This window comes from Vicia villosa, linkage group LG4, assembly GCF_029867415.1.
Source record: "Vicia villosa cultivar HV-30 ecotype Madison, WI linkage group LG4, Vvil1.0, whole genome shotgun sequence".
In the NCBI taxonomy this organism is placed as follows: domain Eukaryota; kingdom Viridiplantae; phylum Streptophyta; class Magnoliopsida; order Fabales; family Fabaceae; genus Vicia; species Vicia villosa.
In genome coordinates this window covers 20,688,859-20,702,527 of record NC_081183.1, presented here as the reverse complement: position 1 = coordinate 20,702,527, position 13,669 = coordinate 20,688,859, and the positions used below count along the sequence as shown (strand labels likewise).

The 13,669-nt window shown below is 31.9% G+C and overlaps 1 long non-coding RNA gene across 1 annotated transcript; it reads right to left on the bottom strand.

Moving 5' to 3' along the window:
• Positions 1–3,806: 3,806 nt before the first annotated feature.
• On the bottom strand, positions 3,807–5,856 carry LOC131598949 (uncharacterized). Its single transcript, XR_009282450.1, has 2 exons — positions 4,528–5,856; positions 3,807–4,022 (listed from the first exon to the last, which is right to left on the bottom strand). It is a non-coding gene; the product is annotated as an uncharacterized LOC131598949 (long non-coding RNA).
• Between the last annotated feature and the right edge of the window lie 7,813 nt (positions 5,857–13,669).

Genomic DNA, 13,669 nt, shown 5'->3' with positions numbered 1-13,669 from the left:
TTTACTACCCTCAGCTAGCTTTCCACATTCTACGTTTCCACAATGGTTCTTTCCTTTGTCCGGATTTTTGCATCTCCCCACACTACTAACGTCATTGTTGATGGACTCCGTGGAGTTCACTTCCCAAAGCTTGTCGCCGTCCATCTCCCCTTCTTCGCTTCCTGCCGGCACCGACCAAGACTCCTCAGAGTTGGAAAGAGAACAACTATTTGCCTTGGTAGCAGCCTCCTTGTTTATGAGTCTAAACGGCCCGTACGCATCTTCCCGGAGTACAAGACTAAAAAGCTCCCCGTCTATATTCACCGATATTCTCTCTGCCAAAGAAAAACACAGAGGAACCCTTATAAGAATCCTTGCTATATCCATGTTCTTGCCCTCTTTGAAGTTCTCGTCCATGTTGACAAAGCAGCCAAAGGAGTTGGCTAGAGCTTCAAAGAAGTCGATGTTCCAAGCATGGCAAGGCACGCCATGAACCCGTATCCACGTGACTCGTTCCGCATCAACCGCTTCCTGTTGCCAAGGTTTAATGGTTCTAAACCATTTTTTCCACCAAGTATTGCCTTCACTCATCAAATCTGAGATCACACCCTCCTCCATTTCTTCTAACAAGCAAAGATTCGCTCCCAGCGGGATAACCTTTATTGAGAAAAAACCCTCAATCTCAAAATGAGTTTGGATATTGTATGACTCTCCTGGGAACAGAACTTCACCGATGTACGCCTTACTCCATCTATCTCTATCCTCAAGTTTAGAAGAATAATTAACCGAAGCTAGAGCCTCAGAGTTCCCACGTGATGCCCCCAAAACCATTGTTTCAGCATATGATCTGGTGCTCTTCGGCCTTCCAACACCCGCCCCCGGACCTCCTACATCACCCTTCTTGAAATGAAACCTCTCAATGTTAACACTTGTGGAGTTAAACTGTTTAGCCCTTGTCTTGTCTACTGTATCGTTTCGTTCATATCTGGGAGGGTTTGCATGGATTTTCTTCCCATCTATCAAGATATTGTCGAGTCTGACTGCCAACATTCTAACATCGTCCGCTCCTCTGAATCTTGCGAAGCCAAAACGCCTACCAAACTTATTCCTCCTTGGGGATATCATCACCTCAGCCACATTACCATGACAACCGAAAAGTCCGAATACATCTTTTGCCCTGATTATTTCAGGAAAATCCGAAAAGAAAATTGTTTCCAATATCTCCGCCGTGGCGCCTTGCTTACCTCCATAAGGGAAAACGTCCCATTTAGAGGAAAACCCTCTGAAAATCTTCCTATTTGTCTTCTTCCACTCCATTAAACGAAAAAACAAAATCAAAAGCTAGAGAGAGGTGGGAGAGCGTAAACCTTTCTCTCTCTTCATAACGTTCTTTTTATGCTTTCAAATGTAAAGTATTTCTTGCAGAACTTTGTATACAATATGCAAAAAATTATTCAGGTAAATCAGACAATTAAAAAAAATTCAATAATATACAATATATTATTGATTATTTGAAAACTGGATAAAGTTTAGTATTGATTCTTAAAAAATCTGATAACAACGAATAAATGCATTTATTCTGAAATCTGCAAATAACTGTATGAAAATGTTGATACAATCGGCAACAAATTTTATAATTAATTAAAATCAAACAATTAAAAATAAAATAAAAAACACAATAATTTAACAGTTTTTATTAAAAGAATATTTTGGTCGTATTACCCCACTTATGATTTCGTCATGATCAACTTGGTTTACTCTCAAACAAATAATGTAAAAAAAGCTTATATTCATTCAAAATATCTATCATTTTTAATTAATCGTTTGATTTTAAAAATACTTTTTTTTCTTTCTTTTTGATTTGTGTGGAACTAGTTTTCATAAGCTTGTTTAAAAACTACATTTTACATTTTTCTCAAGAATTATTCTATTTGATTTTTTTTTCCTTGAGTCATCCTTTGATTTAAGTAATTCCATTGGTTGAATTATTGTAGCAAGTATTTGTTGGGAATATAGTCGTTAAGTATTATTTTATTATGTCAGGTTAATCCCTTACAACCTTGTATGAATAGTAGAAATTGTCGAGCACTTTTTGAGCCATTTTATCTTGTGTTCTATTTTTATGTGTTCTATTTTTAGGATGATAAAAATCCATATTTGTCGCCCATGGCATTATATAAAACTTGCTTTATAAATCTGTGTTGATTGTTGTCTTAGATTTTTGCATTGTGCTTTGGATTTGAGTTGTTTTAGAGATAAACTTCATGAATCCTTATGTATGATAATTAAATGTTAGTTTCTGAACTCTAGAGATAAATTTGGAGCTAACAATCACTGTGGGTATCTGTACTTAATGCTTTGGTGTTTGAGCAGCGAGAGTACGGATGTTCTTGCGACTTTGCGTTGGAGATAACCTTAGTTGTGAATTGTCTCGTAGGTGCTTCAGAGATGAACACTTACGTGAGAGATACGTTATAACATAGGCAGATATCGTGGGTTGAGTATAACTGGTCGACAAGTTTAAATTTGTAAGAAGTAGATCATATGCAAAGCTTGATAAGTTTTATCTTTCCGAAGAATGAATTCTTTTATGTTCATATATTTTACTTTTACATTCTTATACTTTTGTCATCCAAACCCGAGCTCGAAACCGTAGAAACTGTTGAATGGCATTCTCACCATCTCCGTGGACACGATAAATCCCGGATAAATATTTCCAAAATTTTTGTTGCTTTCCGCTATGCCTGCTTCAACACTTAACAAAAAAGAAATTGCACCATATAGTGAAGTGTTGAGTTTGACTCATAAGTAATGTCAAGTGGGCAAGGGGCGGAGTTGCAGAGATGTGTAGGGGTATTACTCTAATATGGATAATAAGTATCCTTATATATTTTTGTAACACTAAAACCTTAATTTGTGTAATTCAGAACAAATTAATAAGATGAAACTATATATGCTCTATAATCACAGACATAGGTAATTTGATTGAATTACGTGAACAAAACTTTTGCGAAGTTCTCTCTAGTCTCATATGTATCCGCGTTCCTGGCCCAACATAAAGATGTTACAACCCAAAAAGAAAATAGTGAATGATAAGAAAATGAAAAGGAAACAAGACATTGTGTTGCTTCTTTTTCAATCTTTTATATCATGCACCATTTTCTTTTTGGTGCAATTCCTTCTTTATTTAACAAATTGTTACATTTTTATGAAATACATAGTTTAATTTAAAAAATCAAATACTTATGGTTTAAAATAAATTTCATTCAGCTCAAAATCGGAAGAACACAATACTAAAAGAAGATTAATTGGATTTCCTCTCGATTAAAATTTGTCACCGTGAGAAAAAGTGATTCCGTAACACTTATTCTCTCGATTAAAAGTTTCAATCGAGAGAAAAAGTGGGGCGTTCTATTTGACTGTTATTGAAACTTTCAATCGAGGAAAAAAGTCTAACGTGTCATCTTAAAAATGTTATTATTAGAAATCAAACCCATAACCAAATTCACTTTTCAATTCCATTCGCAGTTGTCTGGGAAAAGAATCGCGCATTTTCCGTTACACCCAATATTACCTCTCCCATCCAACTGAAGCAAAAGTTCTAATTCAACTGGAAGTTAAAGCTCATTTTCGTAGTAATGCAGAAGGTTTATATGCATTTTTCTCGATTATATACAGGTCTAGTGTATTCATTTAAAGTAGTAGAGTTAAAGAGAGTAAGAAGTTGTATAGAATTATTTGTTATTTGTTTCTAAATAATATAGATATTTCATCACATTTAATTTATCATAACAAAGTGGATATTTTAATTTCTAAAAGTGATCAAATTTATTTTAAGGTTCAGATAAAATAGAAATAGATTGAACTTTGAGAGAATTAAAAAGCATCAATATTAGAGTTGCAAATACATGAAATTATTTTTGAACTTTATTCCTACTATGACACACAATGACATATCCCTGATATACACCTTGGACGTTTAGGAAGAGTGCAATCCGGCATTGCTTTACGACATTCTCCATCAGACCAGCATTTAACAGCTCCTGTGTGATGTCAAATTAATAATAATAATAATAATAATAATAATAATAATAATAATAATAATAATAATAATAATAATAATAATAATAATAATAATAATAATAATAAATAATGAAACATTGTATATGAAATTAACGATTAAATATTTTGTGGTCCTCATAAATATTTATATTTTAGTTTTAGTTTTTGAAAAATAGTCTTTTTAAAATTTTTCATCTATATTTTTAGTCTCTCCTACAATTTAATGATAATTTTTACAATTTATTGACAAAATTAACGACAATTTTAGCGACAGTTTAGTGACAATTTACTATTTAACGTCTGAATTAGCGACAATATTTGCAGGAGCAGCTAAAAATATGGATGAAAATATTTAAGAGAACCAATCTTTGAAAAAAAAAAAGTAAAAGACTAAAAAAAAATTATAAAATATTTAGGAGGACCACCAACATATTTAACCCTAAAATTAAAATAATTTTTGAAAATAAATTGAAAAATTGAATTTACCATCTGTTACAATGATACCATCCATTACAACAACGAATTCGAAAAGAAAAATAATTATGACACTAACAAACTTAAGAATTTGTGCCATATGTTCTCTGATCTTATGCATTTTGAAGTATACATTTATATATTTATTTTATACTGTGAAAAATTACATTTCTTCAAATGTCTCTTGATGGTTGTTAGAATTCATTCTAATATTTCAGGAATACATTATTTCAAGTTTCTCTCTTATTCCTTGTTATAATTAAACTCTTAATTTCTATATTTTCACACGCACAAGAAATTGTTTGTTCTATTTTAAAATTACATAATTTACTACACATGCACCAAAGGTTGAACTTGAGTTTTTTCTTACTTCAGAATATAAACATCTTTATTATAAACGAAACGTTTGAAACAAGCAAATTTTGAGAGGTATAATTAAAATTAGATTGCAATACCTTCATAATTTCCAAGGATCCTAATTAATCATATTATATTAAAATTTCAACACACTTCTTCAATGAAAAATACTTGCATGGATACGAACCTAAATCCATATTTTTAGGCATAACTAATTAAAAGTGAGAAAATTGATATTTATTAAAAAAAATTATTTCCGTTTTTAATTACTATCATAGAGGGTGGTTAGTTTAATAGAGAGAAATAATTTTATTTTAGTTTTTTAATTAATAAAAAATATAATTGGTTGTGTGTAAATCTATGTATATGGTTGTGTCCATATAAGAATTGTTTCTCCTTCGAGATGGAGAGAATAAATGATGATACATATTAAAGATGTGACCAAAAATGGTTTGAATTGTGTTGAAATTATTTTTAACATTTTTAATCGTTGGTTTAATATAAAAATAAGTTTTAACAAAATTGTTAGAGAGAGATAGTAGAAATAATAGAAAATAATTATTTTAATTCACCCTATAATTCATTGTTACCTTCTCACGCTTGAGAGACTTTTACCATAACTCAACTGATTAAAAATTTAGTAAGATATTTCCTAGGCCAAAATTTACGTGTGCCTTAGATTTCCCCACACAATTAAGAAAAGATATCTTAGTCTTTCATCCTAAATAATATGGATATAACTTAGTCATGTGGGAAAATCATAATTAATGAAAGATTAAATATTATAAAATTATCACATTTGACTTTTAATCCTTATAAAAAAATATTAATTTTTAATTTTTATAAAATTATTTTTGTACGCGGTTTTAATTCTTTACAGAGACTAAAGTTGCGTGTAAAAGTAATTCTATAGAAACTAAAAATCAATATTTTTAATAGAGACTAAAAGTCAAAATTGAAATATTTATAGGGACTAATAACATATTTAACCCTTATCGAAATGATAAAGTGATAAAGTGATTATCACATTATGTCTACATTCCAACATCTATTCAGAAATCAGAAAAATCCACAAATAACATTTTTTTTCCAGAATTTATTTACAATCTGCAGCAAAAATTTCGCATGACTTAAATCAAACAATTAAAATATGCATAATGTCAATTTTTTGTTAAATTATTTTTTTTTACTAGATTTTAGAAAATTCGGTAAAAATGCAAAAATTAATTAGGTACCACCAACCTTTTAAAAATTTGATAAAAATGAAAAATACATATATTTTGAAACTACCTGTAAAGTATTTCTTGCAGAGCTTTGTATACAATATGCAAAAAATTATTCAGGTAAATCAGACAATTAAAAAAATTTTCAATAATATACAATATATTATTGAATATTTGAAAACTGGATCAAGTTTTTAGTATTGATTCTTAAAAAATCTGATAACAACGAATAAATGCATTTATTCTGAAATCTGCAAATAACTGTATGAAAATTTTGATACAATCGGGAACAAATTTTATAATTAATTAAAATCAAACAATTAAAAATAAAATAAAAAACACAATAATTTAACAGTTTTTATTAAAAGAATATTTTGGTCGTATTACCCCACTTATGATTTCGTCATGATCAACTTGGTTTACTCTCAAACAAATAATGTAAAAAAAAGCTTATATTCATTCAAAATATCTATCCTTTTTAATTAATCGTTTGATTTTAAAAATACTTTTTTTTTCTTTCTTTTTGATTTGTGTGGAACTAGTTTTCATAAGCTTGTTTAAAAACTACATTTTACATTTTTCTCAAGAATTATTCTATTTGATTTTTTTTTCCTTGAGTCATCCTTTGATTTAAGTAATTCCATTGGTTGAATTATTGTAGCAGATATTTGTTGGGAATATAGTCGTTGAGTATTATTTTATTATGTCAGGTTAATCCCTTACAACCTTGTATGAATAGTAGAAATTGTCGAGCACTTTTTGAGCCATTGTATCTTGTGTGCTATTTTTAAGTCTCGTTATTAGAAAAAATAGTATTTACCGTTGGCTGTTTTTTGACACTATAAGTAGAAAAATCGTGTCTAAGGTTAAATGGCTCAGAGGTATCAAGGCCAGCCTGAGTCTATGCCGAGGCTAAACTGAAGAAAACGTTAAAAATGCAAATTCCAAAAGTAAAAAAAATTATTAGTGTGGGCCTAACCAACGCTAAAGTCAAACTTCAAAAGTCAACTAATCATGTTTAGCAGGGGTTATCCGACGCTAAAGTCAAACTTCAAAAGTAAAAAAGTACAATAGTATTGGCCACACCCACGCTAAAGTCAAGCTTCAGAAGTAAACAAATTATTTAGCAGGGGCAACACCCACATTAAAGTTAAACTTAAGAAGTGAACAAATCATATTTAGCGGGGGGATGTCCGACACTAGAGTCAAACTTCAAAAATCAACAAAATACAACAATGTGTGCCAAACCCGTGATAAAGTCAAACTTTAGAAGTCAACTAATTATTTTTAGCAGGGGCTGACGGACGCTATATTCAAACTTCAAAAGTCAACAAAATTGTGTAGAGTGGGTCTGACCGACGCTAATTTCAAACTTCAAAAGTCAACATAACATGGCTTGCATGGGTGTACCTGAGCATACATGAGCATCGACTAAAGATGAAACTAAGATGTTTAGATGAGTTGAGAAAAATAAACCAGTAATACGTGATATGATGACCCTTCAATTTATATGTGACCTAAGAGAAAAGAGGGGCCACATCATGATCTGATTCTTGAGACAATTACAAATTCAAACAATTTCTTAACTAATTATCTCATCCACCCTAACATAATCAACTTCATTCTATGATTCCAGCCATTAAATGATATTTAGTTAGGTAAAAAACCTTTGTCTGCACTTGTGGTATGTGGATATGTAACCACCACCCCTGCCAATGATATGCAGATATAGAAATCATTATTGACAAAAAATTAGAATGAAGACAAGGGATGAAATCGACAAGAATAATGTCTATCTAAAATTTCTTGGTGAACCCTTCCTGTTTCCATCCCATGTCTTTCACTGCTATAAAATTGAGCCTTTGAGCTCTTATTCGGGAAATGAAGCATTCCATAAAGCCCTTAGGGAGTCCTAGGATAATACATAAAAAGCACCAAGTTATATTCTTAAGACTCTAAGAAAAATAAGTTTGTACATATGATAATAAGCCATAAGTTACACCTAAAACTATAGGCACGCGGCTTGAATTCTATGATGGACTTCATATTTATTTTACATCATAACTCACAACACTTAGACTTGAAGTTTTTTTTATAGAAATGGTACCTAATGTTCAGGGATAGAACTATCATATGAAACATTTATACGACTCTGAAGCCTCTGTAGAAATTCTTCCTGGAAAACAGAAAATTCAACATTGCAGATTTATTATGCAATATGTATCAATCATTAAATAAAGTAGAGTGGCATATTATCTCAGATGCCCTACATGGCAAGAAAGGATAAATAAAATGAAAAAAATAAAACACAACGATGTTAGTCATAGATGTCATGATGAAAGCTACTAAACATTTAGAGCACACTTTAAATAACCCAAATTACATTTAGAGCTATCAATATGAAATGGGTGTTCAAGTTGAACCACAATGATAATGGGTCGATAGCAAGACATAAGGAAGAATTTGTATTTCGTGGATTTCCTTAGAGTGCAGGACTCGACTAATCTGAAGTATTTGCACATTGTCGTTAGATTGGAGAATGTCAGATTGGTTGTCGCCTTGGCATGCAAGCAAGGCTAGTCGACATTTCCCTTAGATGTGAAGTCAGCATTTTTGAATGGTCATTTAGACGAAGAGGTCTATGTCACACAACCTCATGGGTTTGTGATTCAGGAGGAAACGAGTAAGGTGTATAAGTTGCACAAAGCGTTCTATGGCCTCAAATAGGCACCTAGGGCATGGAACAAGAAGATCGACTCATACTTAATAGAATTGGGATTCTTAAAATGAAAATCTGAGTATGGTGTGTATGTTAAGGTTGTGGCACAAGATATAACAATCATTTGCTTGTATGTAAATAACTTATTGGTAACTGGAAATAGCTTGGAGAACTTGTCGAAGTTCAAAGAGATGATGATGAGAGAATTTGAAATTTTGGATCTAGGAAAGTTATCTTATTTTTTAGGCATGGAATTTCAAATGTCGAAGCAAGGTATGTTTCTACATCAAAGGAAGTATGTCAAAGAGATACTCAACAGATTCAAGATGGATGATTTGAATCCTACATCTTTGCCTGTCAAACCGAATTTGAAATTGGAGAAGCATGAAGAGGAAGACAAAGTTGATGTAACTTTGTTTAAACAAATTTTTGGATCTCTGAGGTATGTGTGCAAAAGTCGAGTTGATATAGGTTTTGGAGCTGGATTATTAAGAAGATACATGAGTGAACAAAGGATGTCACACATGAAGGTTTCAAGTCTTTTGGTGCCCCAATCTCATGTGCTCGAGAAAGCAACCTGTGGTGACATTGTCATTGTATGAGGCTGAATATATAGAAAGATCCTATGCTGCATGTCAAGAAATTTGGGTCAAATCTGTGTTGGAAGAGATCGGGGTCGAAGTGATGAAATCTCTAGTGGTCAGTAAGGCAATGTTGATGCAAACTTGCAAGCTAACAACTAGAAAAATAAACACGCATACAAAATAATCAGAGCCAACATGCATTTATCTCAATTGAATAGAAAAAATTCACAACACGTTAGTCGCATATGGTGGGTTAACGTACGCAAAGGCGTTTCGTGCAAATTGAGTTAACGTGAGGACGCGAATTGAGTTCACGTTACGCATGGACGTGAATTGAGTTGACGTAGGGAGAGGGCACAAATACAAAGTCGTAAACATAAAATTTAAATCCTATTTAAATGCGATGGAATTAAAATGTTGCATGTAAACACAAATCAACAGCAAGCCACAAGCGCAAAAAGCAATCATTACAGTCAAATTGAAATGCGAATAAAACAAAACGCATTGTATCGTATCATAACGAAAAGCAATGTCACGTGACGAAAAACATAATAGCAAAAGCAAATGCAAATTGATGCCATACAAAACTACCAATAGTATATAAATATTTGAGTTAAACGCGATGACAACGGATTCAAAATGTCGCGCGTAAACAAAAAAATCAACTGCAAATTGCTAACGCAAAACGCGCTTATTACAATCAAATAAAAAACATACAACATGTAACGCGCATATTTTTAACACGCACGAATTCACATAATGCGAGAGTTGGAATAATGCACGCAATATCGTCACGACGCAATACAACATGCGAAACATAATGTCGCTTACCAACACACAACCCCACGACAACCAACATACAATGTCGAACGTGCGTAATACATTTCGAACCAATTTCAACACAATAAGAAACAAAATCAGTAGCACCATATCATGCATATTTACAACCTTACAAATGATGCAACATAATCACAATCGAAACCAATACAACTCTTCAAACACCACAGTCAGAAATTCTTTTAAACCAAACAAGTGAATCAAAATCTAAAAAGAAATGAATCAAAAATCGTAAAAGAAAAAACTGATATACCACCTGTGTTGCGGAGGAAATCGTGTTGGTTGGTGGTGTTTCAAACTATTTTGCGGTGATTTACGTTGGGACTAATAGATGGAAGTAGTGGTTGACTTGGTGATGTCGAAGTGCTGGCGGAGGGAAGACTTTTAGTGAAAGTTTGTGTGGTTAAAGGAAGGAGGGTGTTCACTGGTTGTTGTTTGGTGGCCGCCGATGAATAGAGAGACATAGATAAGAGATTGGTTGTGAGAAGCGAAAAGAGAGTGAGACTTGCGGAGGTGTTTCAGAGAGAGAGAGAGAGAGAGAGAGGGGGGGATGAATCTCTATTTTTTGTTTTATGAATTTAAGTGAAAAAAGGAAGATATGATATTTTTTAAAACATCCGCCTCCTTTTTTTTTCATTGCCTTTTTCCTCAATTATCCACTCAGATACTAGTTATAGTTATTTAAGTTTTGAAAATTTGATCCCATACCCATTCTACCTTTGTGTCAATTATTATTTTTTAGGAAATTAAAATTAATCCTAAACTAAATATTTTCTTAGATTTTGTCTCCTTATTTAAACGTGATAACATAATTTACTCATTTTTTTTGGAATTTTCTCTTAACTAACAGAATATCTAAATTATTCGAACTCAATTATTAATTTTAGTTTTTATTAAATTTGGAATATTAAAGCAATCAAAGCGTGCACATTTGAAGGAAAATTTTTCTATGCGGAACAAAATTGGGGTACCACACCCTATACATCTTTGGTTTAAGTAATGAAAGTTGTTCAAGTAATCAACAACTAATTACGAAAATTTATTTTAAAGCTTAAATATTTTTTATTAATTTATATATTACATAAAAGCATAATCAATTGCTTAGTGATAAGTGCCAAAATATCGATATTTTGAGTATATATTTGTGGCACTTATCGATTCTATTCTTATGTTTTTGTAATAAAATCCTAACTTTTGTGTAAATATGTGCATGCTTGTCTTTTTGATAAATTTTTATACCAATTAATAGTTTTCCATTCATTTTATAGGTATTCATGCATATTTGAAACATTGAGTAATAAAGACCAAAGGCTAAGCTTCAAGAATACAAATTTTACCAATTCATCAAAGAATAAGGCTCAAAATAAGGATGATAAAAACCATCAATTTGGTTTCTATTTAGTCATTGTTAGAAAGAGCATTGAATAAGCTTTCCAACGCTTCGAACCAGACGCAATTCAGAGTCACAGTTCTCAAGTTATGGCGAAAACAAAATTTGGTTTTTTCTGCTACCCGTTTAAAAGGGGGAAATCACATTGTTTAGGTGATTTTTTGGGGGTATTTATTCCCAACTCACCAAACCTTCATTCTTATGATAGATTAGGTTAGAAAACAACTAAGGAGCTTGCATTTGGATGACTGGAGGTGGATTGATCATTGATCAGAACTGACAAACCAGGATATTTTCGGTTCATTTCTCTTCCTCTTTGTGTTTTCTTTTATAGTTGGGTTTTGTGTATGTATTTACTTTGAGCTCGTGTATATTTGTCGCCCATGGCATTATATAAAACTTGCTTTATAAATCTGTGTTGATTGTTGTCTTAGATTATTGCTTTGTTCTTTGGATTTGGGTTGTTTTAGAGATAAACTTCATGAATCCTTATATAGGATAATTAAATGTTAGTTTCTGAACTCTAGAGATAAATTTGGAGCTAACAATCACTGTGGGTATCTGTACTTAATGCTTTGGTGTTTGAGCAGCGAGAATACGGATGTTCTCGCGACTTTGCGTTAGAGATAACCTTAGTTGTGAATTGTCTCGTAGGTGCTTCAGAGATGAACACTTACGTGAGAGATACGTTATAACATAGGCAGATATCGTGGGTTGAGTATAACTGGTCGACAAGTTTAAATTTGTAAGAAGTAGATCATATGCAAAGCTTGATAAGTTTTATCTTTCCGAAGAATGAATTCTTTTATGTTCATATATTTTACTTTTACATTCTTATACTTTTGTCATCCAAACCCGAGCTCGAAACCGTAGAAACTGTTGAATGGCATTCTCACCATCTCCGTGGACACGATAAATCCCGGATAAATATTTCCAAAATTTTTGTTGCTTTCCGCTATGCCTGCTTCAACACTTAACAAAAAAGAAATTGCACCATATAGTGAAGTGTTGAGTTTGACTCATAAGTAATGTCAAGTGGGCAAGGGGCGGAGTTGCAGAGATGTGTAGGGGTATTACTCTAATATGGATAATAAGTATCCTTATATATTTTTGTAACACTAAAACCTTAATTTGTGTAATTCAGAACAAATTAATAAGATGAAACTATATATGCTCTATAATCACAGACATAGGTAATTTGATTGAATTACGTGAACAAAACTTTTGCGAAGTTCTCTCTAGTCTCATATGTATCCGCGTTCCTGGCCCAACATAAAGATGTTACAACCCAAAAAGAAAATAGTGAATGATAAGAAAATGAAAAGGAAACAAGACATTGTGTTGCTTCTTTTTCAATCTTTTATATCATGCACCATTTTCTTTTTGGTGCAATTCCTTCTTTATTTAACAAATTGTTACATTTTTATGAAATACATAGTTTAATTTAAAAAATCAAATACTTATGGTTTAAAATAAATTTCATTCAGCTCAAAATCGGAAGAACACAATACTAAAAGAAGATTAATTGGATTTCCTCTCGATTAAAATTTGTCACCGTGAGAAAAAGTGATTCCGTAACACTTATTCTCTCGATTAAAAGTTTCAATCGAGAGAAAAAGTGGGGCGTTCTATTTGACTGTTATTGAAACTTTCAATCGAGGAAAAAAGTCTAACGTGTCATCTTAAAAATGTTATTATTAGAAATCAAACCCATAACCAAATTCACTTTTCAATTCCATTCGCAGTTGTCTGGGAAAAGAATCGCGCATTTTCCGTTACACCCAATATTACCTCTCCCATCCAACTGAAGCAAAAGTTCTAATTCAACTGGAAGTTAAAGCTCATTTTCGTAGTAATGCAGAAGGTTTATATGCATTTTTCTCGATTATATACAGGTCTAGTGTATTCATTTAAAGTAGTAGAGTTAAAGAGAGTAAGAAGTTGTATAGAATTATTTGTTATTTGTTTCTAAATAATATAGATATTTCATCACATTTAATTTATCATAACAAAGTGGATATTTTAATTTCTAAAAGTGATCAAA